Source organism: Pan paniscus, chromosome 1 (assembly GCF_029289425.2).
Source record: "Pan paniscus chromosome 1, NHGRI_mPanPan1-v2.0_pri, whole genome shotgun sequence".
In the NCBI taxonomy this organism is placed as follows: Eukaryota; Metazoa; Chordata; class Mammalia; order Primates; family Hominidae; genus Pan; species Pan paniscus.
The window spans coordinates 131,500,621-131,527,031 of record NC_073249.2 but is presented as its reverse complement, the minus strand read 5'-3'; the positions used below and the strand labels follow the sequence as shown (position 1 = coordinate 131,527,031).

Sequence of the window (26,411 nt, the reverse complement as noted above, 5' to 3'; positions counted from 1 at the left end):
CCCATATAAAACCCTGACCCCTACCCCTCTTTCTATCACTTCCACATGATGGTTCAGTTTACCCTAATTCCTGAGCACGCTCTGTTTGATACAGGCAAGGGCTATAGCAACAGCTCTTCCAAGCCCTTCCTGGGAAGGTCCTGGCATGAGTCCTGGTGTAATAGACTTCAACAATGACCTTTTACTGAGGTGTGATCTGAGACTTGGTAGTGGGTATTCTGGGCCCACGTTACTCTTCCACTTGGACAGACTGCAGTAAATGCGGTGTGGGCGGAGGGCTCCGGCACTGGGATATGTCTGGAATGTTGTATAGACTACTGCTAATGAGCAGAATCAGAGAATAAAGACAAAGACTCCCTTCCATTAGTATTATTGACCAGGGGATGAGGGCCTGAATGACCCATTGAACTTTGCTTTGGCTTTTTCCAGCCTTCAGTGCACTTAATTCTCCCACAGGCCTTGCCAGCACTTTTTTGCTGATAATACTCGATGTTTGAGGTGGCTGGCCCTTGCTACAGAATCAGTGAGTCATGGAACATAACTTTCCTTTCTTATATATCACGCTGGTTCATTTGGGGACCACATCTACCGTTTTTCTCTCCATAAACTATAAGCTAACGTTGCTAAGTGAACAAGCCAGTCCAGCTCTCCTCAGCATAAAACAATCCTGAATAATTATCAACAGGGCTGCTGAATATGACTACATGTTGTGCAACTCCAGGGGATGGGATTCACGTATGTAAATGGCATTCCTAAGGTTCTACAGTGTAGTGGCTCTGATTCCAAGGTACTTGCAAAAATGGAGCTGGGAGGCTAATCTGGGTAGTAGGAAAATGTTGGTCAGACGAAAGACAATAGGAAGAGAAGAAATATATTTTGACTACCCAAGTTTCTGTGCAAAACTGAAAGTGTGCCTCTCTTACAAACGGCCCAAAAAATTGAGAATAAATGATAAGATTGTATAGGACTTTTAGATGAAAATGACAGAAACCGAAATCAAAACAATTTAGACAAAAGGGTTTTATTGGCCTAGATAATCCAGGAAAGGACTGAGCAATCAAGTACAGGGAGGACAGTGATACAGTTGAGCCCAGACACAACTGCAATCAGGGATTCAAATGCTTTCATTTCTCTGTATTGGCTTCATTCTCTTTGAAGGCTGCTTTCTTCTGTGCGGCAGAGAACATGGCCTACTGATAGCTCCCAAGTTGTACATTTTAAATCTTTTGTTTCTAGACACTGATTCTCTTTCTTTGTTCCAGTGGGCAACACCTTGAGAAAAGACTCTGGTTGGCCTGGCTTTGACCAACTGGCTGTGGTCAGCACGGCAGCATTGTATAGAAAAATGGCAATTCCTCCACAGGAATCACATAGCCAGAGTGGTGTTAGGTTTGGAAAAATTCCCAGAAGAAGGAAAGCCTTCTGGGTAGGCTAAATAGCAGACGTCCACTCTGAAGCACATTTGCCCTTCTACATGTACTATAGTCTAAGGGGGATTTCTGTAGACTGCATGAAATCCTATCCGTATTCAGCAAGAATGCAGCTCTCTTCCGGCCTGTGGTTCCACTAAAGGCTTTCCCCTAATGCTGTTACAAGGGGCAGCTGTATGACAGCAATAGTTGCTTATTTATTCACTGTAGTGACAGTTACATTTCATGGAGCAGCTGCTGAAGCCAAAAATGTTCAGCAAGGGCAAAATGTGATAAAAGCTCAATGCAATTTGGTTGCACATTATTAAGTTTTAATTTTTGGTTCAGGAATAAATTTTGTTTTCTGAAGCTATTTTTAACTCGTTTCTACAGTTGAAAAAGAGATGAATTACTCTCATCCCATCAATTAAATTGGTTAGAAAACCCTCTTGGATTTAAGACCTGAGTTTACTCTATTTGAAACACAGGCAAAGTAGAGTTTATTTGGGGGTGGAAGTAGAAGTAGGATTCTAGGGAATGAATTTGTAGTGGCGTTTTGAAGACATTTAAATTTTAACTTTTTACACCACATTTCTTTACCTGTAAAACGAGAATAATATTAACACTGTTGTTTGGATCAAATGAATTAATGAGTGCACAACAGTTAAAATGTAAAGCACTAGATGTTAGTGTTAGTGTATTATTAATACATTGATTTGTGCTCAATGAATGATTAGTCAACAACTTTGATTGCAAGTAGTAGACATTCTCTCAAAAATATGGTTTGTTACAAGGCTGTATTAGACAATACCTCATGCAAAGAGGGTCCAATATTAAGTACAGGTGGGCCCCAAAGGGACAGGAGTCAGGAATGGAGATGTTCTCTCTTTCCCCAGGGCCATGTGGTTTCTTACCTCTGATTTTCCGTGTTTCTGTTCCATGCTCCTCTTTGCAGTTCAGCTTCTTCTCTCTATTCTTTCTTTCTTCTCTCAGGGCCCACATTAGAGCTTTTGCATAGCTTTGGTTTGGTATTAGCTCCAACTCCAAACCTGCCTGGGTTTTAGTTCTAGAGCCCATCGCAAAGTGGTGCATTCTATGTATCTTAGTTGGCTTCTTATTAGAGAATGGTTGGCTGGCACTTGGCCTTGGGTCAGTTTTTCACCCTGGGACATCCACTGAGATGTGACAGGGCAGAGGGGTCCCATCAAACCACTTGGACCTGCCTCTTCAGCAGGGACTAAGGGCTGGGGAGCTGCTAGAAAGATGGTGGGTGAGAAAGCATCTGAGATCCTATCCGCTGCAAATGGCTGTGAACGAAATGATGAAATGCCAAGGTCCTCTGAAAATAAATCTGGGGGATAGGATCGTTAGTGCCCAGGGCTTCCATGGTGGCAGGGGTGCCAAACCCAGGGCTCTAGAGTTTGGTGCCAAGCCAGCATCTAGACATGAACATTCTAGGTAGTTGTATGAAAGGAAGAACATTCAGAAGAAGGGCTCTTTAACATATTTGAGCCCCAGTTCCATCTATAAAAAGGTGATAATGTCTACTTTATCAGGTATTAGAATTAAGTGAGAAAAGGTATCTTACAGCTAGTCCGAGATACTTGGAACATAGTATGCGTGCAATAAATGTAATTGCCTTTTGCTTTTCTTTCCCTCCTGCTTATGCACTATTTACTATAGAAGCATATCCATTTAAAAGAAGCAATTAAAATGATTTTCCTATTTTGTTGTACTTGCAAATAAATTCAATTATTTGTAGGTAATTGATTTAAGTGATGTCTATCCAAACGGCTTACTAGATTTTTCCTGTTTCTGATAGTAAAAGGAAAATCAGAGCCACTTAATACTTTTTATTGATTTCTTGAGATAAATGCTGGTGTGACTTTGCAAATACTGTCTGTGTATTGAATTCGTAATAACAGACTATTTCAGGATCCTCTCCTAGTATGCAGGTCTCTCTTTGTAAACGGTGGTGCCTCTCAGATGCAGCCTCACACTTGGAGGTGAAAATATTTCCTGAGCAGCTTCCTGACCTTATTCAATATTTAGAAAAGGGCACCTCATTATATTCCCTTTCTTGCCCCAAGTGATACATGCTCTCTTCTGGATGAAGCCTTCTTATTTCTGTCTTCCATAGCTCACTCATACATCTCTGCTGTTAAAACTCTCTTCTCTTTCTTTTGTGCTTTCTCTTTCAGCTGTTTCTCTCCTGAATCTTCAGCTTCTGCCTACAAGAACTTCTCCCCCTTAGTCCACAAAGAAGTTAACTTTGCCTTATCTTTAGAAAAGCCCTCTTAAACCTGCTTCCCTTTCAAGCTAACCTCCTATTTCTTTCCTTCTCTTTGCCAACATAAAAAATAGATAGAGACGAATCTCCAAATGAAAAGGTTTTATTTAAGAATAATATGCAAGAAGTAGGATTATAATCTGGGACATACGTATGGAACAGGGTGGCCTCTAGTATGTCTGGAAGAACAAAGGAAAATGGTTAGAGTTTTTAGGGGGAAAGAAGAGGTTATACAAGTTGATTTGAAGGAAAGTCCATTGGTGCTGGCAGTATCTTCTAAGGGCTGGTGAGTTTTGATCAGCGAGGGTTGGTGTTTGCTAGGTAGGACTTAGAATACTGGACTTCTAGTCAGGCCCTTGTGGTTTTGGATTAGGCCTGTGAGACAGTGTGTCAGGCAATTGTTCTTGTATCAGCCACTAGCTGTCCTTGTACTGCTAGCTGTCCTTGGGTGACTCATGTAGTAAGCTGCAGTATTGCCTGATAATAGTTCCTGTTATCAGGCAAATCATGTGTGAGAGCTCCCTCTTCATTTTGCCAGGGTTTGACACAAGTGACTCCATTTTGAATCTGACAACTTTCTTACCTTCCAAACTTTCAAAAGGGTTAGTATGGGTTGATTTTCACAGCTTCCTTGTGCCTCACTTCCTTTTCAACCAGTGGCCCACAATTTCTACCTCAACTGCTTTACAGATTCTGCTTTCCCGAGCCATTTAAATCCATCTCATGCTAACTCACATGACCTCCTAATGTTTGATCTTGAACATCCCTTTCTTGTTGAAATTCACTGCTTTCTTGACTCCTGTGACAAAATACTCTACTGCTTATTTTCCTACCTCCAAGGAGACATGCTTTCTTCTTCTCCCCTTCATACTCTATGTCTGGGTTTCTTCTGTAGAACTTGACAGATATTATTAGCTTTGCTTTTTTATTATGTGTCTCCACCAGACTATAAGCTTCAGGAAGGCAAGGCCTATTTCTGTCTTGTTTACCACTATAACCGGTGCACATTTATAACTATAAATGTTACCATTCTCCCTGTATCTCTGTCCACATACTCTGAGGGTGCTTTTGTCTCCTTTCTCCTTCACCGTCTACATCTAATCAGGCACGGAGGCCAATTTTACCTCCAAAGTATCTCTGGACTCCGTCTCAACATCCCTGTCCCCGCTGCTCAGCGTGAGGCCCTCCTGATGTCTAGGCAGCACTTAGGGGCAGAGTTGACAAGGTGATATCCCAGTCCATCCCCATGCCAGTCTGTCCCATGCAGTGTTGACAAATTTTCCTTCCTAAAACACAGCATGGATCACCTAACACCCTGCTTACAGACTTCTGAATCTTCACAGTGGTTATTCAATCAACTCTATGTTGCTCTCAATTTACCCTTCAATTATTCCCTCCTGTTGCTTCCCATCTTATTGACTTGTGTGCAGGCAGGGAATGGGGGTGCCCTTAGTCAACTACAGAGGAATGAAAGAGTTGCTTTATACTATTTTGGAGTGTTGTCCTGGTCACTCTAGAGCTCCAAGACACACTGTTAAATTGGGAAGGTAAGACAAATTTAAAAAGAACAATAATATCTATAGGACAAAGAAAGGAAAATAATTGCTGAGCACAAGCAATATACTGCCTATTTTATTTAGCTTGGAATAAATATACCTTACTCTGATGGTAAGATTAAACCTAAATGTCCCAAGATAGAAACAGACAGTAAAGAATAGTGGTTGAGTGCACGGACTCTGAAACCAAACTGCCTGGTTTTAAAAAGCATTTTTACTAGCCATGTGACTCTGAGCAAGTCACTTAATCTCTTATGCCTCAGTTTCCTAATCTGTTAAATGGGAATGATGAAGTTGTCAGTATTACATGAGTGAATACATATGAAATGTTTAGAAGAGTGCCTGGCACATATAGTACTATACAATTGTAGGAGGCTGTTCCTGGTGTTGATTCAACAAATATCCATCAAGTGCATATAATTGGGCAAAGCACTGCACAACTATTGGGTAAAGTATGAGGGAAGGGAGAAGGAAGGAGAAATAAAAAGTTAGAAAATGGAAGTCTGGGATAACTCACTTTTCTGACTTGGACACACCATGAAATGAGTGCCATTCACTAAAGGAAATACAGTAAGAAAAGCAGGGAATAGGAATTTACATGTTCAAGTTTTATGTTATAATTTCTATTGGTTTCTTTTTAGACCTTTTCAAGTAGCTATTATCTCTCAAAATGTGAAATCCACAAATGCGTATTACTTTTAAATAACGTTAAGGGCCGAGAACAGCAGATAACTAGGTAGATTAGAAAAATACTTCAGGAGTGGGAAAAAGGTAACATTTATGGGTCCATATTCCTATTCCAAACAATGCCTAGGAGAAACTGTTGGTGAAATCAGAAAATACTGCCAGAAGAGCTGGTAATCGGTCATGTAGTCTGCTTCCTAGCAGCATGGGACGGATGTGAGCACTTGCTTTTCCCTGTTCCTCTGTGGATCAAACCTGCGTCAAGTTCTAGGTGGGAGCTGTTCAGTGTTGCTTTTCTCTCTACATTAAAATAGTCAGTGTTCAAGAATAATTGCTAGAACAATAGTGCCAGATATCAGAAGTTTATATTATTATTAATAAACTACTTATTCACCACTTATGTGTAAGACATTGCATTATATATTTTACATGAATTACTTAATTAGGTGGGATTTCATCTATCTGTAGAATATTAGAGCAAGAAAGGGCCTCAGAGCTAATATGGTCCAACCTTCTCATTTTGCAAATGAGCAAACTGGAGCCATGGAAAAGATTAAATAGCTTGCCGAAGATCTCATCTTGAGTTATTGTTACTAACAAGCTGGCAATGCAATACGGCTGACAAATATGCAACTGGACACTATGAAATCACTCGGGCTCCTCAATCTTTTTAAGTTATTGATACAAACAAGTAATTGTGTCTTTGCCTCACAATTTAACTAATTCTGTACCTGACAATCTTTAAACAAGACAAAGTCTAATTTTCAGAAACATGTCCTTTTGTGTTTTGTGAATGCAACCCACTTAGGTTTTGGAAACACATGGATACTACATTGAGCTGAATTACTCGTTTTTCTATTTTTATCCTCCTTTATAATCTCTTTTCAACACCTGATTTAAAAAAAAATTGGAGAGAAAAATTGTGATAGCATTTTGTCTGTGTCTTTAAGAATTTACCTAAAATGTCTAGCTCCTGAAATAAGCTAGTAAATAGATTTACTTTGCTCTGTGAGCCTGTACCTTTCTTTAAAGAAAGAATAATTACACAACTTGGGGGTTATTTTCCCTCTGGCTAAAAATGGCCTGGTAAGTACCCTGAACAATCTCTCCCCTCTGTTCCTTCCTAGCTTTCTCACATGCTCTGCATGCTGTTTCTTGAAAATCCAGATGCTCTGGGCTGCAGCTTGGTCTCTCTGCCTAACATCTGATTTGAAACACTGTGCTAAGACCATCTGCTGTATTTGGGGAATAAAGGGTGGAGTGAGTAATGCTTTTTACAAATGTGTCCAAATAGGGCAATCAAGAGAAGGATAATATTAATAAGACGTGAAGGCCTGTTTGGTGCCGAGCCCTCTGGTTGGCCACTCAGTGGCTTTTGGGGTATTTGAGACACCAAGCTTGTCTCAGCTTGTGCATCTTACCGTTTCTTGGCAGCAAGATATCTGTTATACGCTCTGACTAAACTGAACACTTTTAATGGTGAAGTGAGAATTCTGAAGTTCAAAAAAGCCTGAGATGGATTGTAAAGTTGCTATTCTTGAAAGATGCGCTTGAGCTCCTCAGCATCCTTTGTAACTAACATGCATCTGGAGCAGCTATGATTCTTGTTTCTTTCCCTCACTATGGACCCATTTCCAACTGAGCTGGATGTGTGCCCTCGCAGCTCTGTGCAGGGATTTCGGTGGGCTGTCTGCAGGTTTTATTGAACATCTGTAAATCCTCGGCTTGGGTATGCTTCCAGCTACCACTTTAATCTGTTCCTGGTATACAGTGCTCTAGGTTTTTAGCACTGGGGGCTGGGGAGGCATCTGTTTTGCTGCTGCAAGCGGAGGATGGAATAGTAACCTTGGTTTCCCATGCGCTATGGAACATGATGAGGAGTTCTTAGGAGACCACGGTTACCGTCTTTAGCACAATCTGCTCTCTTTTCCCAGAGAAGTACAATCTCTGAGAAGCATATTTTTCAACTTATTGTAAATGAAGCCTATAGGGCTGCATGGGGTAGGGAAATTATACATAATTTATCCAAATATTTGTTCTTTCTGAGAGAGGAGTATGAGAGTAGGGATGCAGCTGTGGGGCTCATAGAGACACTTAATGGAGACAGGTCGAACAAGTGAATCGTGAGAGGGTAGAAAGGCAGGGGCTGTGGGTCTGGGCAGAGGGTGCGGGAAGTTGGGATGGGTGGACACAATAGGAAACCGAGACTGAAAACATCTGTGCTGCTGTCTCTATGAATCCTTGGTGCTTAACTCTTCACAGAAGCTGGATCTGTGTGTGGCCAAGACCTGTTGAATTGCTCGCCTGATGTAAATTTCCCAAGACTTTGGCTCATATGTACTTTAGCCTCCAGGTTACAGCCAAGAGGAAAGTGACTCAAAACCTGCTCTCCTAAGGTTCTCTGGGAAGCCTGCTATGTGTCTGGACTGCATGGGGTCTCTTGACTTCAACCAGACTTTTCAGCATGTTTAAGTCAGTCTCTAAGGAATTAATCTTTGCTGGGATTTTTTTTTTCTCCTCATACTACAGAAATTCTCAGAATTGTTCACACAATCTGGGAAGTTCAAATATTTTTCCCTAATCTTTGAAGACATTGATGTACAATGCAGAACTTTAAGATCCAAAAATCTTAATTCAACAGAAAAGTCTTGTTGTACTGAGAAAAACCAAACAAAAACAATTCCTTAAATTATCTGAACATTTTAGTCTTTTTCCTTCCTTTTTCTCACTTCCTTTCCCCTCTAAGGACACAGCAAGAGTAAGCGGAAGCTATTAGGTTGGTGCAAAAGTAATTGAGGTTTCGGCCATTACTTTCAATGGCAAAAACCACAATTACTTTTTCACCAACCTAATACTTTATGGTGGTGACCCTGGAGTTTTCTTGCTATCATCCAAACACTTTTAAAATACCTTTATTTTGGATTGTTTTAAATCCATTGTTTTACAAACAGTGAATTTAAATTGAGGACCTCCTCCTCTGGCTGGAGTGCCCTGAAGAATTGTCCTTTATGCTAAGGAAAGGTAATTCTTAGGCTGGAGTCTCCTTTAAAGAGCCCCAAGCTAACAGCTCAATAATAAAAATAATAACAATAAAAAATGCCATTCATCGGCTATCTACTATGGACCTGGCCCTTTATGAATGCTCTATTCAACCTCACAACATCCTTTCAAACTACTATTATTTATCCCCACTTTAAAGCATAGAAAATTGAGTCTCAGAGTTAAGTGAATTGATTAACTTTACAAAGCTTAATACATGATGAAGCTGGGATTTTTTTTAAATTAACTTTTATTTTAGGTTTGGGGGTACATGTGAAGGTGAGTTACCTAGGTAAAGATGTGTCATGGGGATTTGTACGTATTATTTCATCACCCAGGTATTAAGCCCAGTACCCAATAGTTATCTTTTTTTCTCTCCTCCCTCCTCTTACCCTCCCTCCTCAAGTAAACCCCCATGCCTGTTGTTGTCTTCTTTGTGTTTGTAAGTTCTTATCATTTAGCTCCTACTTATAAGTAAGAATGTGCTGTATTTTGTTTTCTGTTCCTGCATGAGTTTGCTAAGGATAATAGTTTTCCAGCTCCACCCATGTTCCTGCAAAAGACGTGATCTCTTTTTTTATGGCTACATAGTGTTCCATGGTGTATATATGCTGCATTTTCTTTTTCCAGTCTGTCACTGATGGGCATTTGGATTGATTCCATGTCTTTGCTATTCTGAACAGTGCTGCAATGAACATTTGCATGCATGTGTCTTTATGGTAGAATGATTTGTATTCCTCTGGGTATATACTCAGTAATGAGATTGCTGGGTCTAATGGTAATTCTGCTTTTAGCTCTTTGAGGAATCGCCATACTGCTTTCCACAATGGTTGAACTAATTGACTCTCCCAACAATAGTGTATAAGGGTTCTCTTTTCTCTGCAACCTCGCCAGCATCTATTTTTTTACTTTTTAATAATAGCCATTCTGACTGGTATGAGATTGTACCTTATGATGGTTTGGATGTGCATTTCTCTAATAATCAGTGATATTAAGCTTTTTTTCATGTATTTATTGGCAGCATGTATGTCTTCTTTTGAGATGTGTCTGTTCATGTCCTTTGCCCACCTTTTAATGGGGTTATTTGTTTTTCCCTTGTGAATTTGTTTGAGTTTTTTTTTTTTAATTTCATTTATTTATTTATTTATTTATTTTTCTTTTTTTTTTAATTATACTTTAAGTTTTAGGCTACATGTGCACATTGTGCAGGTTAGTTACATATGTATACATGTGCCATGCTGGTGCGCTGCACCCACTAACTCGTCATCTAGCATTAGGTATATCTCCCAATGCTATCCCTCCCCCCTCCCCCCTCCCCACCACAGTCCCCAGAGTGTGATATTCCCCTTCCTGTGTCCATGTGATCTCATTGTTCAATTCCCACCTATGAGTGAGAATATACGGTGTTTGGTTTTTTGTTCTTGCGATAGTTTACTGAGAATGATGGTTTCCAATTTCATCCATGTCCCTACAAAGGACATGAACTCATCATTTTTTATGGCTGCATAGTATTCCATGGTGTATATGTGCCACATTTTCTTAATCCAGTGTATCATTGTTGGACATTTGGGTTGGTTCCAAGTCTTTGCTATTGTGAATAATGCCGCAATAAACATACGTGTGCATGTGTCTTTATAGCAGCATGATTTATAGTCATTTGGGTATATACCCAGTAATGGGATGGCTGGGTCAAATGGTATTTCTAGTTCTAGATCCCTGAGGAATCGCCACACTGACCTCCACAATGGTTGAACTAGTTTACAGTCCCACCAACAGTGTAAAAGTGTTCCTATTTCTCCACATCCTCTCCAGCACCTGTTGTTTCCTGACTTTTTAATGATTGCCATTCTAACTGGTGTGAGATGATATCTCATTGTGGTTTTGATTTGCATTTCTCTGATGGCCAGTGATGATGAGCATTTTTTCATGTGTTTTTTGGCTGCATAAATGTCTACTTTTGAGAAGTGTCTGTTCATGTCCTTCGCCCAGTTTTTGATGGGGTTGTTTGTTTTTTTCTTGTAAATTTGTTTGAGTTCATTGTAGATTCTGGATATTAGCCCTTTGTCAGATGAGTAGGTTGCGAAAATTTTCTCCCATTTTGTAGGTTGCCTGTTCACTCTGATGGTAGTTTCTTTTGCTGTGCAGAAGCTCTTTAGTTTAATTAGATCCCATTTGTCAATTTTGTCTTTTGTTGCCATTGCTTTTGGTGTTTTGGACATGAAGTCCTTGCCCACACCTATGTCCTGAATGGTATTGCCTAGGTTTTCTTCTAGGGTTTTTATGGTTTTAGGTCTAACGTTTAAATCTTTAATCCATCTTGAATTGATTTTTGTATAAGGTGTAAGGAAGGGATCCAGTTTCAGCTTTCTACATATGGCTAGCCAGTTTTCCCAGCACCATTTATTAAATAGGGAATCCTTTCCCCATTGCTTGTTTTTCTCAGGTTTGTCAAAGATCAGATAGTTGTAGGTAAGCGGCGTTATTTCTGAGGGCTCTGTTCTGTTCCATTGATCTATAGCTCTGTTTTGGTACCAGTACCATGCTCTTTTGGTTACTGTAGCCTTGTAGTATAGTTTGAAGTCAGGTAGTGTGATGCCTCCAGCTTTGTTCTTTTGGCTTAGGATTGACTTGGCGATGCGGGCTCTTTTTTGGTTCCATATGAACTTTAAAGTAGTTTTTTCCAATTCTGTGAAGAAAGTCATTGGTAGCTTGATGGAGATGGCATTGAATCTGTAAATTATCTTGGGCAGTATGGCCATTTTCATGATATTGATTCTTCCTACCCATGAGCATGGAATGTTCTTCCATTTGTTTGTATCCTCTTTTATTTCCTTGAGCAGTGGTTTGTAGTTCTCCTTGAAGAGGTCCTTCACATCCCTTGTAAGTTGGATTCCTAGGTATTTTATTCTCTTTGAAGCAATTGTGAATGGGAGTTCACTCATGATTTGGCTCTCTGTTTGTCTGTTGTTGGTGTATAGGAATGCTTGTGATTTTTGTACATTGATTTTGTATCCTGAGACTTTGCTGAAGTTGCTTATCAGCTTAAGGAGATTTTGGGCTGAGACAATGGGGGTTTTCTAGATAAACAATCATGTCATCTGCAAACAGGGACAATTTGACTTCCTCTTTTCCTAATTGAATACCATTTATTTCCTTGTCCTGCCTGATTGCCCTGGCCAGAACTTCCAACACTATGTTGAATAGGAGCGGTGAGAGAGGGCATCCCTGTCTTGTGCCAGTTTTCAAAGGGAATGCTTCCAGTTTTTGCCCATTCAGTATGATATTGGCTGTGGGTTTGTCATAGATAGCTCTTATTATTTTGAAATACGTCCCATCAATACCTAATTTATTGAGAGTTTTTAGCATGAAGGGTTGTTGCATTTTGTCAAAGGCTTTTTCTGCATCTATTGAGATAATCATGTGGTTTTTGTCTTTGGCTCTGTTTATATGCTGGATTACATTTATTGATTTGCGTATATTGAACCAGCCTTGCATCCCAGGGATGAAGCCCACTTGATCATGGTGGATAAGCTTTTTGATGTGCTGCTGGATTCTGTTTGCCAGTATTTTATTAAGGATTTTTGCATCAATGTTCATCAAGGATATTGGTCTAAAATTCTCTTTTTTGGTTGTGTCTCTGCCCGGCTTTGGTATCAGAATGATGCTGGCCTCATAAAATGAGTTAGGGAGGATTCCCTCTTTTTCTATTGATTGGAATAGTTTCAGAAGGAATGGTACCAGTTCCTCCTTGTACCTCTGGTAGAATTCGGCTGTGAATCCATCTGGTCCTGGACTCTTTTTGGTTGGTAAACTATTGATTATTGCCACAATTTCAGCTCCTGTTATTGGTCTATTCAGAGATTCAACTTCTTCCTGGTTTAGTCTTGGGAGAGTGTATGTGTCGAGGAATGTATCCATTTCTTCTAGATTTTCTAGTTTATTTGCGTAGAGGTGTTTGTAGTATTCTCTGATGGTAGTTTGTATTTCTGTGGGATCGGTGGTGATATCCCCTTTATCATTTTTTATTGTGTCTATTTGATTCTTCTCTCTTTTTTTCTTTATTAGTCTTGCTAGCGGTCTATCAATTTTGTTGATCCTTTCAAAAAACCAGCTCCTGTATTCATTGATTTTTTTGGAGGGTTTTTTGTCTCTATTTCCTTCATTTCTGCTCTGATTTTAGTTATTTCTTGCCTTCTGCTAGCTTTTGAATGTGTTTGCTCTTGCTTTTCTAGTTCTTTTAATTGTGATGTTAGGGTGTCAATTTTGGATCTTTCCTGCTTTCTCTTGTGGGCATTTAGTGCTATAAATTTCCCTCTACACACTGCTTTGAATGTGTCCCAGAGATTCTGGTATGTTGTGTCTTTGTTCTCGTTGGTTTCAAAGAACATCTTTATTTCTGCCTTCATTTCGTTATGTACCCAGTAGTCATTCAGGAGCAGGTTGTTCAGTTTCCATGTAGTTGAGCGGCTTTGAGTGAGTTTCTTAATCCTTAGTTCTAGTTTGATTGCACTGTGGTCTGAGAGATAGTTTGTTATAATTTCTGTTCTTTTACATTTGCTGAGGAGAGCTTTACTTCCAAGTATGTGGTCAATTTTGGAATAGGTGTGGTGTGGTGCTGAAAAAAATGTATATTCTGTTGATTTGGGGTGGAGAGTTCTGTAGATGTCTATTAAGTCCACTTGGTGCAGAGCTGAGTTCAATTCCTGGGTATCCTTGTTGACTTTCTGTCTTGTTGATCTGTCTAATGTTGACAGTGAGGTGTAAAGTCTCCCATTATTAATGTGTGGGAGTCTAAGTCTCTTTGTAGGTCACTCAGGACTTGCTTTATGAATCTGGGTGCTCCTGTATTGGGTGCATATATATTTAGGATAGTTAGCTCCTCTTGTTGAATTGATCCCTTTACCATTATATAATGGCCTTCTTTGTCTCTTTTGATCTTTGTTGGTTTAAAGTCTGTTTTATCAGACACTAGGATTGCAACCCCTGCCTTTTTTTGTTTTCCATTTGCTTGGTAGATCTTCCCCCATCCTTTTATTTTGAGCCTATGTGTGTCTCTGCACCTGAGATTGGTTTCCTGAATACAGCACACTGATGGGTCTTGACTCTTTATCCAACTTGCCAGTCTGTGTCTTTTAATTGGAGAATTTAGTCCATTTACATTTAAAGTTAATATTGTTATGTGTGAATTTGATCCTGTCATTATGATGTTAGCTGGTGATTTTGCTCGTTAGTTGATGCAGTTTCTTCCTAGTCTCGATGGTCTTTACATTTTGGCATGATTTTGCAGCAGCTGGTACCGGTTGTTCCTTTCCATGTTTAGTGCTTCCTTCAGGAGCTCTTTTAGGGCAGGCCTGGTGGTGACAAAATCGGTCAGCATTTGCTTGTCTGTAAAGTATTTTATTTCTCCTTCACTTATGAAGCTTAGTTTGGCTGGATATGAAATTCTGGGTTGAAAATTCTTTTCTTTAAGAATGTTGAATATTGGCCCTCACTCTCTTCTGGCTTGTAGGGTTTCTGCCGAGAGATCCGCTGTTAGTCTGATGGGCTTCCCTTTGAGGGTAACCCGACCTTTCTCTCTGGCTGCCCTTAACATTTTTTCCTTCATTTCAACTTTGGTGAATCTGACAATTATGTGTCTTGGAGTTGCTCTTCTCGAGGAGTATCTTTGTGGCGTTCTCTGTATTTCCTGAATCTGAACGTTGGCCTGCCTTGCTAGATTGGGGAAGTTCTCCTGGATAATATCCTGCAGAGTGTTTTCCAACTTGGATCCATTCTCCGCATCACTTTCAGGTACACCAATCAGACGTAGATTTGGTCTTTTCAAATAGTCCCATATTTCTTGGAGGCTTTGCTCATTTCTTTGTATTCTTTTTTCTCTAAACTTCCCTTCTCGCTTCATTTCATTCATTTCATCTTCCATCGCTGATACCCTTTCTTCCAGTTGATCACATCGGCTCCTGAGGCTTCTGCATTCTTCACGTAGTTCTTGAGCCTTGATTTTCAGCTCCATCAGCTCCTTTAAGCACTTCTCTGTATTGGTTATTCTAGTTATACATTCTTCTAAATTTTTTTCAAAGTTTTCAACTTCTTTGCCTTTGATTTGAATGTCCTCCCGTAGCTCAGAGTAATTTGATCGTCTGAAGCCTTCTTCTCTCAGCTCGTCAAAATCATTCTCCATCCAGCTTTGTTCCGTTGCTGGTGAGGAACTGCGTTCCTTTGGAGGAGGAGAGGCGCTCTGCGTTTTAGAGTTTCCAGTTTTTCTGTTCTGTTTTTTCCCCATCTTTGTGGTTTTATCTACTTTTGGTCTTTGATGATGGTGATGTACAGATGGGTTTTCAGTGTGGATGTCCTTTCTGTTTGTTTGTTTTCCTTCTAACAGACAGGACCCTCAGCTGCAGGTCTGTTGGAATACCCTGCCTTGTGAGGTGTCAGTGTGCCCCTGCTGTGGGGTGCCTCCCAGTTAGGCTGCTCGGGGGTCAGGGGTCAGGGACCCACTTGAGGAGGCAGTCTGCCCATTCTCAGATCTCCAGCTGCGTGCTGGGAGAACCACTGCTCCTTCAAAGCTGTCAGACAGGGACATTTAAGTCTGCAGAGGTGACTGCTGTCTTTTTGTTTGTCTGTCTGCTGCCCCCAGAGGTGGAGCCTACAGAGGCAGGCAGGCCTCCTTGAGCTGTGGTGGGCTCCACCCAGTTTGAGCTTCCTGGCTGCTTTGTTTACCTAAGCAAGCCTGGGCAATGGCGGGCGCCCCTCCCCCAGCCTCGCTGCCGCCTTGCAGTTTGATCTCAGACTGCTGTGCTAGCAATCAGCGAGACTCCGTGGGTGTAGGACCCTCCGAGCCAGGTGTGGGATATAGTCTTGTGGTGCGCCGTTTTTTAAGCCGGTCTGAAAAGCGCAATATTCGGGTGGGAGTGACCCGTTTTTCAGGTGCGTCCATCACCCCTTTCTTTGACTTGGAAAGGGAACTCCCTGACCCCTTGCGCTTCCCGAGTGAGGCAATGCCTCGCCCTGCTTTGGCTTGCGCGCGGTGCGCGCACCCACTGACCTGCGCCCACTGTCTGGCACTCCCTAGTGAGATGAACCTGGTACCTCAGATGGAAATGCAGAAATCACCCGTCTTCTGCGTCGCTCACGCTGGGAGCTGTAGACCGGAGCTGTTCCTATTTGGCCATCTTGGCTCCTCCCCCTTGAGTTTCTTATAGATGGTGAATGTTAGACCTTTGTTGGATGCATAGTTTGCAAAAATTTTCTCCCATTCTCTAGGTTGTCTGTTTACTCTGTTGATAGTTTCTTTTGCTATGCAAAAGATCCTATCTTGTCCATTTTTGCTTTTGTTGCGATTGCTTTTGGCCTTTGTCATGAAATCTGTGTTTGTTCCTATGTCCAGGATGGTATTGCCTAGGTTGTCTTCCACGGTTTTCATAGTTTTGGATTTTGAGGATGGGATTGGAATCCAGCTCTGTCTGAATCCCAATCCCGTGATGCTTGTTCATCTCTCTCTCTCTCTCTCGTTAATTGTATTCTGTAAGAGGACCAAGTGTTGAGCAAATTGGAGTTGAGAGACATCGGTAATTACGACAGATGAGGTAGTAATCATAGCATTTGCTCAGTGGTGTAGGCATTACAAGAGCCTTTCTTAGCTTGCTTTCTTTCTATCTTACTTAGTTCCCACAACACCCCTGGAACATGTCTTCTTCAACCTTTAAGTCATCCTAATGCAATGATTCACCTTGGAGTCACTAGTAAGTTCAGACAAGCCCAGGACACTGCTGAACCATCGATCGCAATTGCCCAAAACCCAGGTATGGCGACACACATCTTTCTTTCCTGACCTGCTTCTGCTTGATTATAGTTCCTCAGTCCCAGCATCAAAGACTATTGTCTTTCACTTTCAACTCTACTTTTGTCTTTTCAATTTGTTAATTGGTATTGTTCATCCCAGCTGGACCCACAATGCCAAGACTTTGGCTGCTCTTCACTCTGCAGTTATGTGGCTGATCTGGCAGGATAACCCAACCAGAACCAAATTAAATTGGAAGGTCAGTTCAGCTGGATAGTTGCCAGGGAGGAAATCCTACCCAGATGCCACTTAAATTGGGAGATCAGTAGGGCCATTTACTGGAGTGCCAATAATTCAAAGCATCAAAATACACTTGTGGTCTAAACTATACCTGGAAATATAAAAACATGGAGAAAGATGATATTTCCATAACTCGTCTCAGGGAGGGTACTGTATATCTTGTAAGAAAAATACAGATAAGCTACTTTGGAGGGGAGAGTGACAAGACACCCAAGGTAAATTATTGAGTAGCAATAGCTGGCAAGAGCTAAGTTGCTGAGAAAAAGAAGGAAGATAGAAATTGGTAGCCTGCAGCCCAAGGTGCTCTTTCCCCTTAGTCTTCAACATCTCCTGTAGACAATGATGAACAGATATTTAAACAAAACAAAGAGGCACCTGCTTCAGGACTACCAAATTGTTATCCTGCTATGTCACCAATATGTCTCATTCTGATCCTGACCCCACCAGCCTCAGAACCTAGATGCTAGAACAAAGCTCCTTGGCTAGTACTCAAGCCCAGCCCCTTCCTACTCCTGTAAAGTGGGTTTGTATAGATGTAGGTGTTGTTGTTGTCATCATCATCATCGTCATCACATTTTCAGATGAGGATCTCTGAAAGTGAAATACCCAAGGCCATTCATCTAGGAAGAAGCAATGGCTTCTAAAACTACAACATGATCCCTACATAGCGCATACTAAGGTAAACTAATACTATTTTAAAAAATCTAACAATGGTCATAGAAGACTGGAGCTGGTCTTATGTGTTTCCTGTCAAAGAGTTCCTCTGCAACTTTTCTTAGTATGCTAGGAATACATATTTCTTAAAAGTATCCTGACTTATGTCCAGAGAAAGCAAATACTACTAGTATTTGCCTCTTGTTCTAGAATATGTTCTCAGAAAATGTTAATAAACACATATACGTCTTTAGTGATCACATTTTAAAAACTTTTATGTTAAGTTCAGCAGTATATGTGCAGGTTTGCTATATAGGTAAGTTAAGTGCCACAGGGTTTTGGTTTACAGATTATTTAATCACTCATGTAATGAGTGTAGTACCCAACAGGTAGTTTTTCAATCCTCTCCCTCCTCCTACCCTCCACCCTCAAATAGACCCTAGTGTCTGTTGTTCCCTACTTTGTGTCCATATGTACTCAGTGTTTAGCTCCCACTTGTAAGTGAGAACATGTGGTATTTGGTTTTCTGTTCCTGCATTGGTTTGCTTAGGATCATGGCCTCCAGATCCATCCATGTTAGTGACCACATTTCAAGGGTGCTTTTATGTTCTTTCACATTAGGGAACACTATCATGCCTCCAGCTGACCAAGAGCTGAGTCCTCTTGGTCCAGGTGCACTTCCATGAAAGTGCCTGAATTGTTCTTTTGCTTAGGACTTTATAAGCTCCTTAAAAGTTCATGGGAGAGGAAGTCAAGACCACCGAGGAAAGAAACCATACACATCCAAAGTGAACTGAAGCTTAAGTATATTTTTAAAAATTCACACCATCTAAAGGCATGAGTGTGGTGTGAGGGCTCCAATCTCTTTTCACTAGGAGATTCTTGAAATCCTAAATCAAAAATGGTTTGGGATTGGTGATATCCAGTTGTATTCCAGAGATCTTCCTTCATCCTGACTTAGTGTTTCTGAACAGAATTATTCACTTCTCCAGTCCAAGCTGGTTTGTTTGTTTTTTTCCAAATCTTAACATCTGTTTTCTATGTGGTTGATTAAAAGGTTAGAATTCAAGGCAGGCATATTTTCTGCCTCAACCACCCATAATTTAACCACTGTACAGCTATTTTTCTTGCTATTTCTGTTTCTAAATACTACCACACATGATTTTTTTGGGACTTCTCTTTGTGACCCCTCTATGCGAGGAAGTTAGATTTGTTTATAGAGCTCTAGGGCTTGAGGTAGAAAAAAATTATCTCCAGGACTCTTTCCTGCCTGGAAGAACCTTCTTCAGCCACTTTCACGTCCCTTCTGCTTGTCTGCATCTCATCCATTACCTGGGACTCCTCCACTGCCCAGTCCTGAGGCAGTGCTCTGGGTTCTTTTCCAGGAGTACTGCTTTTGGTCATTAGCTGACTGCTGCTCACTGGATGGCTATGTGAAGAGTCTCTTTACACTGCAGGGCTGGTTGGAAAGTCATGGACCCATTGAAGGCAGTGTGAACTCACTGTCTTGTGTTTCTGAACAGAAGAGCAAGGCATATCTGGCTCTGGTAGAACTGGAGGGGACAGATGTCTCTCCTTGTTCTACCTGTTTAAAGTTAACAAAGAGTAATAGTCTGGGAAAGAAACCTGAAAAAAAAAAAAACAAAAGAAAAAGAAAAGAAAGGAAAAGAAGAAAAAAGTGAAGGAGAGGCCAAAAAAGAGCAGCCAGACCTTCTGCCCTTGCTTCAACCATATCTGATCCATCATGATCGTTTCTGTGTGCTGGAGTTCTGAATGAGGTCTCCATTGACCAAAGGAGACTGCTGCAAAGATAAAAAACTGAAGGGCACTTATCTTATCCAGTCCCTTCATTGCAAAAGATGAGTAAAATGTGTTATAGGAAGCTTATGAATAGCTAGGGAATATCAGAAACACACATATTGTCTTTTCCCTTTATTAATAGATTGTGGGGTATAATGCTGATCTGCTACTATTAGATACATTGAGGTCAGATATAATCTGCATCCATACAGTCTTTCCAGAAAATATTATTCCCATCCTTTGGCAGGGGTGCTCAGTGCACTTGGGACAGATGAGAAACATTCTTTGGGAATAATAGAGTTCTTCTCCCTTAGAAATGTTTCATGTACTTCAGAGTTGCTGCCATATGGTTCCCATAAAGGTTCTGCCAAAATTCCCGTGGTTCTCACAAGAGCTCCTACCTCCTCTGTTCTTTTAATCTCCTGCTGCGGGTGGCAGACATGGGAGAGACAGGCAAGCTGCAAAGGGAAGTCGACGAAATAAAATTAAAGCCCTACAATCGTGTTCGTGTCAATGTAGATGGGGTGCCCCCCTCGGTTTGCTCACAGAGGTGGGTGTGAGATCCTACAGGACGGTCTGGAAGACATCCCATGGAAGGCACTTTATTTTGCCCAGAAGCTGGAGGAAAAGCAGAAGGCAAGTGTTGTCTCTTAGAAGGCCTGGGCGGGGGGTAGGGGGATGGTAAAGGTTTAAGGAGAAGAAGTCTTTAGGAATTTTTACTTCACAGAAAAAAGAGAATGATACCTAGAGGCTTGTCTGAATTTGTGAAACAATGTAACAACAGAAAGAGGCAATGTTTAGAAAGACTACCCCTCCTGATTATGTGTTCTGGCAGGCAGGGCAGAAACAGTCTCGGTGCCCATGTGAGGACTGGAACTGGTTTCTTTTCTCCTTTACATGATTGTTCTGAGTCCCTTCTGTTTCTTGGTGAGCTATATTGTGGTCTCTCTCCCAATCCCCCACCCTAAATTCTATGTACGTAAGTGATTGACAACTTTCTTCTTTAGAAAATCGCAAATTTCTCTTGAAGGTAAATGGCAGCGTTACAAGATACACTCGTAGAGTCTGTAGTTGTGGAACATATGCTCCTGCTTGCTAATTTCTGACTGCACATTTTGAAATAGATTCTTTGAGATTAATGACCAATTATTAGCTCTGACGTGATGCTTGCTAAGTTGGATGTGGATTCATTTCGTAAACCTTGTGTGTGCATTTGTTTTTTTATGTTTAGCAACTGCTTACATGGATCACCTGTTTTTGTTTTGCTATGACTGTTCAAAGTAGGTAAGGCAAAAAGAGACTTTTGGCCCCTGAAACTCATTCCAAAAATTATACTGAAGAAGTGAGATCTCTAGGTAGGTCTTGCTGAGTTTGGCAAGCCCAGGGGGGCTTATATTTTGATGTCATGTCACTTCTTTCCCAATTGTCCTGTTGTTTGACTCATCTAGAGGAGATTTAGCACACATGTTGGAGAGCAGTGAGGTGAAATAAAGGTCACTCAGGAATAGCATCCTCACTGGTCCTCATTCTAGCCAGGGTCCATCTGTATAAGCTCTTTGGGTGATCCCTCCCCACCTCTGTAAATGTCTGCCTCTCATGTTGCAGGTAGTCATGGGGCTTTTGCTTGATTTGACTGAGACAGTGAATTGATTTCACTCCCCCATTTCCCTCTCCCTCTACCCTATTTGAATTGTCTCTGCATGCTTGAAGATGAGGTAATTAAATATATCTTTGAAGGATATAGAAAACAACACCACCCTCCTCCTTGCCTTCTTCTGGGGAGTGCAATCCAGTAAACTACCAGGTTGTCTTGTCAAATGAGTTATTGTTTTTCAAAATGTAGCCTGAATGGCATCCTTTATAATTAAGGCTTCTGGCTTTCAGTTTAAAGTGATATTTGCCAGTAAAAGCCTGCCAAAAAATAAATAAATAAAAGCAGGCTTACCGTTAAATATTGATTTAAGCTTGGAAACTGGCTCCAAATTTTGTTATACTAGTCTTGATCTTCACGGCCTCTGGGCATCTGTTTCAATTTGGTCAAATTGAAATGGGGAGGGACAGTGCCAGGCTAACAGCAAGGTGATCCAATATAGTAGTATGAGTTGTATTTGATGAAAAAGAGCCAGGCAAAGTCATCTACAGGTCCTGGGGATAGGTGAACTGGGCTCGGATAAAATAAAAGCTGATGGGCATCTTAACCTGTCCCTTGGGCTGACCTGAGCCAGTGATTATATTTTTGAAATGTAAAAAAACATTGGGTTATCTTTGGAGGACAGAATTTTTTTTTTTTCTGCCTTTCTGTGTTTCCTGTTATATAGAAGCATTTCCTGCAACTGGTCTGGATGGGCATTTTTCCTTATGATCCTTCCACAGTACTGGGAGGGATATTTAAAAAGCTCAAATGCAAAACATTTCCCTAGGAACCAAATTTCTCAATCCCCACTTTGAGTTTTTTTCCTATGTAGGAAAAGGATAAGGTTCTCAGAAGAGTTTTCTCTTCCTGAGTATATATGTTTGAGATTGAGAATTGTTCTTATCTATCTCTATCTCTCATAAGAGAAGGCAAACAGGAAGGGGGAGAGTTAAAAGTTCCTGAAAAAAGGGCCCTTGATGAAACTGAACTCTGTGGGTGCAAAGTGCCTGAGATCTATTAGTTTTGGCAACCCCAGTTATTCCAGTGTCTCTCATCATCTGTAAAGTTAACAAGGGCTGATAAGAGATGATGAGGCGGGGTACTGGTTTGTATTTCCAGACTCATAAATATTTCACAATACCATTTTTTTTTTTTTTTTTTTTACAATCAGATACATTAGTTTGCCAAGTATGCTGCTGGATGTTCATTCAGCACTAGTGTTTAACAAAAGCCCGGTTTTAAAATCAGAGGATATGAGTTGGGGGGGCCTCGAGGTAAGCATCACTTGTTATTGTACCTGGCTTTCAAATGCATGTCCTAATTTGAGAGAGGGAGTTGGTATTTGACCTCTAGAAACTGCTGCTGTCTACCTTGAAAAATATATTGTTATGTTCTATGGGCAAAAAAGCATCAATCTTAGCTACACTCTCATATTCTTTCTCATTCTCTAGCTCCGCCAGTGCCCTTGTGTTTCTTTGTACTTCACACCATGGACAGTAGAATCAGGCACCAAAGGGTGAATTTAATTTGGAACAAACCTCTGTCTTGATAGAACTGCCTTTGCCCGGGCTCAAACACAGCAACCTGCAATTTCCTGAGGCTGTGCCTCACCTAGCACTATCACAGGCTCTAAAAATTAAGTCCAGCCTCAGCATTTCTCATAGCTAACCCAACTACAGCAAAAAAGGGGTATAGACACACAAGTCAGCCAAGTAGCAATGGTTTTCTCCCTGATGTAATCAAATGGAGTGCACGGATATCACTTGATTAACAGCTGCGGTATTAATTTCCCTTTTTGGTTGCTTGACTCACAGCAAGAATCATGTCAAGGCAGCAGAGAAGCAATTAAATTGATTTTAATCTTTGTCAGAGAAGATAACATGCCTCTTTCTCTTCTCATTTAAATAATTAAAGTTTCAGTAGGTATTATTTCTGGCTTTAAAGAAATTGGTATCTTAATGTAATAGAATCCTTGTAATTATATACTTAATGGTCCTTAATAAGTTAATCATGGTTTTTCATTTAACATGTATTTTTTACTTATTAAACTTTTATTTGTTATAGTATCTTTGCTTTCAAGAAGAAGGGGGAAAACACAAAGAATGATAGATATAAAACAGTTCTGTCATTTCTTATATTAATCCTTTCAGCATTTATTTTCTTCTTCTTTCATGCTGTCTTGGACTTAAATTTGAAGTAATTTTTTTACATTTCAGTTCATTTAAAAGAAGCCCACTTATTTTAATACCAACATACTTAACTTTAATAATAATAAAATTTGGGGCTCCTATGAAAACTTCTTTTAATAACAACATACTTAATTTTAATAATGATGAAGTTTTTGGCTTCAATGAAAACCTCCTTGTGTAATATTGTATTACTTAAATTGTTTTGAACTCCTTTAAACTTAAAATTTCATTAAGATCTTAGAGAAATATTGAAAAAACATTGCAAATGGTTTTATTCCGCTTTGGTATTCAGTCAGACATTATATAGTTATTTTACTACTCGCCCCAACATTGTGAGATGCATTTCAAAGAAAAGGAAATAGAGAAAAACAAATAGGGGCAAAATTCATCACAGCCTTCCTCGTTAGATGCTGGATTTTAGCTTTGATGCATATGTAGCCTATATAATGTTGAGCATTACATAATTTAACTATATAAACCCCAGTTGCTACCAATGAGAGGAGTGACTTGTGTAACAGAAGAAGTGTTATCTGGAGAAAACCTACTTCTCAATTCAGATTCCTATGAAGAAGTGAGCTTTTCACCAAAAGGTTTCAAAACTGCTTCCTTTTCAGGATGCTGAACACTGACTAAGGGGAGAGAGCGCACATTACATGGAGACCATGGTCCCTATACCAGAAACATGAGAGTAGAGAGAAGTAAAGCCAGCATCGTGGAGCCAGTCCCTTTATCCAGGGTCTTGGAGGGATACAGTCTTCTGTAGAAATTAAATAAAGACTGAATTCTTCAATGGGTATTTTGAGAAGAGAGCCACTGTAAGCTTATACACTGTGAATTGCAAAATGTTACTGCCTCTGGGTGGACAGGTTTTAAAAAGACTTTTTTTTTTTTTTCCTCCTGGCATGGCTGACAGAGGGAAGGCTGGGTTTCAATCCCATCTTTCCCTTCCCTTGCCCAGTGCTTCTTTATGTGCACAACCTGCACAACTGTATGTGGTTTGCAAACGCGCATAAGCAAAGACTAACAGCTTCTGAAACAAACTCTGAATCAAAGAGGGAGCATATTAAGGCAGATGGCAGAGGAGGTGAGCAGCATGGGCAGATAGAAGCATCACAGAGACTACAAGAAGAATGTGCCAGACCAGCTCATAGTGGCCACACTGATTAAGAATTATCATCAGCTCTTTAGGATTTGGAAACTTGGAAACACATTGTGTGTTCTTCCTGGTTTGTTATAGAGTATGTGTATGTACTTCTTTCTCTTAAAAATATTTATTTTTAAAGAATTGACTTATAAAATTATATGTGTTTATCATGTATAACACAATATTTTGAAGTACAGTCCTGTGTCATAAGGATATGTTCTGAGAAATCCATCAATTTTGTCATTGTATAAACATGACAGAGTGTATTTACACAAACCTAGGTGGTATAAACTACTACATACCTAGGCTACATAATGTAGCCTATTGCTCCTAGGCTATAAACCTGTATAACATGCTACTGTACTAAATACTATAGACAATAGTCACGTACTGGTGAGTATTTGCATATCAAAACATATCTAAATATAGAAAAGATGCAGTAAAAATATGGTATTACAATCTTATGAGACCACTATAGTATATGAGGTCCATCATTGATTAAAACATAGTTATATGGTGCATGACTGTATATATGCATTGTGGAATGGTTAAATCTAGCTAACTAACAAATGTGTTACATCACATAGTTATTATTTTTGAGGTGAGAACACAATATTCACTCTCTTAGCATTTTTAAAGAATACAGTATATTAACTATAGTCACCATGCTGAATGGTAGATCTCTGGAACTAATTTCTCCTATCTAAGTGTGATTATGTACCTTTGACCAACATCTTTCTAACCCCACCCCACAAACACCCCATAATAAAGCCTCTTGTAACCACCATTTTACTCCTTTTTCTATGAGAATGGCCTTCTTTGTGTCTCCTTTTGTCTGTCCTTACAGTTTTTTACTTAATGTCTATTTTGCCTGATATTAATACAAGTATACTTCCTCCTGCTCTCTTTTAGTTTCTACTTGCATAGAATATCTTTTTCTGTTCCTTCATTTTCAGTCTGTGTGTCCTTATAGGTAAAGTGAGTCTCCTGTAGGCAGCAGATAGTTGGGTTGGCTCTTTTTTTTTTAAAATCCATTCCAGCCACTTTATGTATTTTGATCAGAGAACTTTATCCTTTTACAACCAAGGTAATTATTAGTAGATAAGGACTTCCTACTGACATTTTGTTTATTGCTTTCTCATTGTTTGATAGATTGTTGTGTGTGGTTTTTATTACAGGGTGTATCTTGAGTCATCTCAATTAATCTTGATGCTCTTGGTTCCTACATCGCTGTTAGCATTGAGGATGTTAGAGTGCAGAGTATCAAAACCAGCATTCATCAGAAAGAAAGGATGTTTACACAAACATTAAGGCATGGAAGAGAGTCAGTGGGGTGGGGATGGAAAAAGGAAAGAATATCCTAGGCTGAGAAAATCACTGAAGCAAGAAAATGATGTATATGAGCATGGGTTCTTTTAGAAACTATCTTAACACCTGATCAAATGTGGGTGTTTCTGAGAATGCTGAGCTGATTATGGCACATTCTCTGTCCTGGAGAAGCTGGAAGCATTTTTACATCTACCCTATTTGATCCTCATACAAATTTTATAAATTAGATAAGAAACATCTTAATAACTAAAAGTCACTGAAGAGGGAACCTTAAAAAAAGTACTTTAAAAAAGTACACAAGACTTAAGTTTACACAGCTAACTCTAGGAATGCTGGGACTGGAACCCAGCTGCCTGGCAAGTACCATGGTGTTTTCAACCAGATCAGAGAGGGGTGAGCTTTTTCCTGCTTCTTCCCCAGAGCAGTAAACTAAAAAAAAAAAAAAAAAAGCATTATTGTTGTTATTTTATTATGATGATTGTTACTATTATCAGAGAGTGAGGGGTGAAGGAAGAGAGTACAGCCAGATTTCTTCATTTCTCTCTACTAGTAGTAATGTGTGTGGGGGCATAATAAACTCAACTAAAGGAGTTCTGAGTATTTGCAG

The 26,411-nt window shown here is 40.1% G+C and overlaps 1 long non-coding RNA gene across 2 annotated transcripts; it reads left to right on the top strand.

Annotated features, from left to right (window-relative positions):
• Positions 1 to 20,287: 20,287 nt before the first annotated feature.
• Positions 20,288 to 25,262, top strand: LOC130541708 (uncharacterized). 2 transcript variants are annotated; one of them, XR_008955803.2, is made up of 2 exons: positions 20,288 to 20,436; positions 23,946 to 25,262. It is a non-coding gene; the product is annotated as an uncharacterized LOC130541708 (long non-coding RNA). The 2 variants fall into 2 exon arrangements; XR_008955802.2 differs by lacking the exon at positions 20,288 to 20,436 and adding an exon at positions 22,051 to 22,416.
• Positions 25,263 to 26,411: the final 1,149 nt, after the last annotated feature.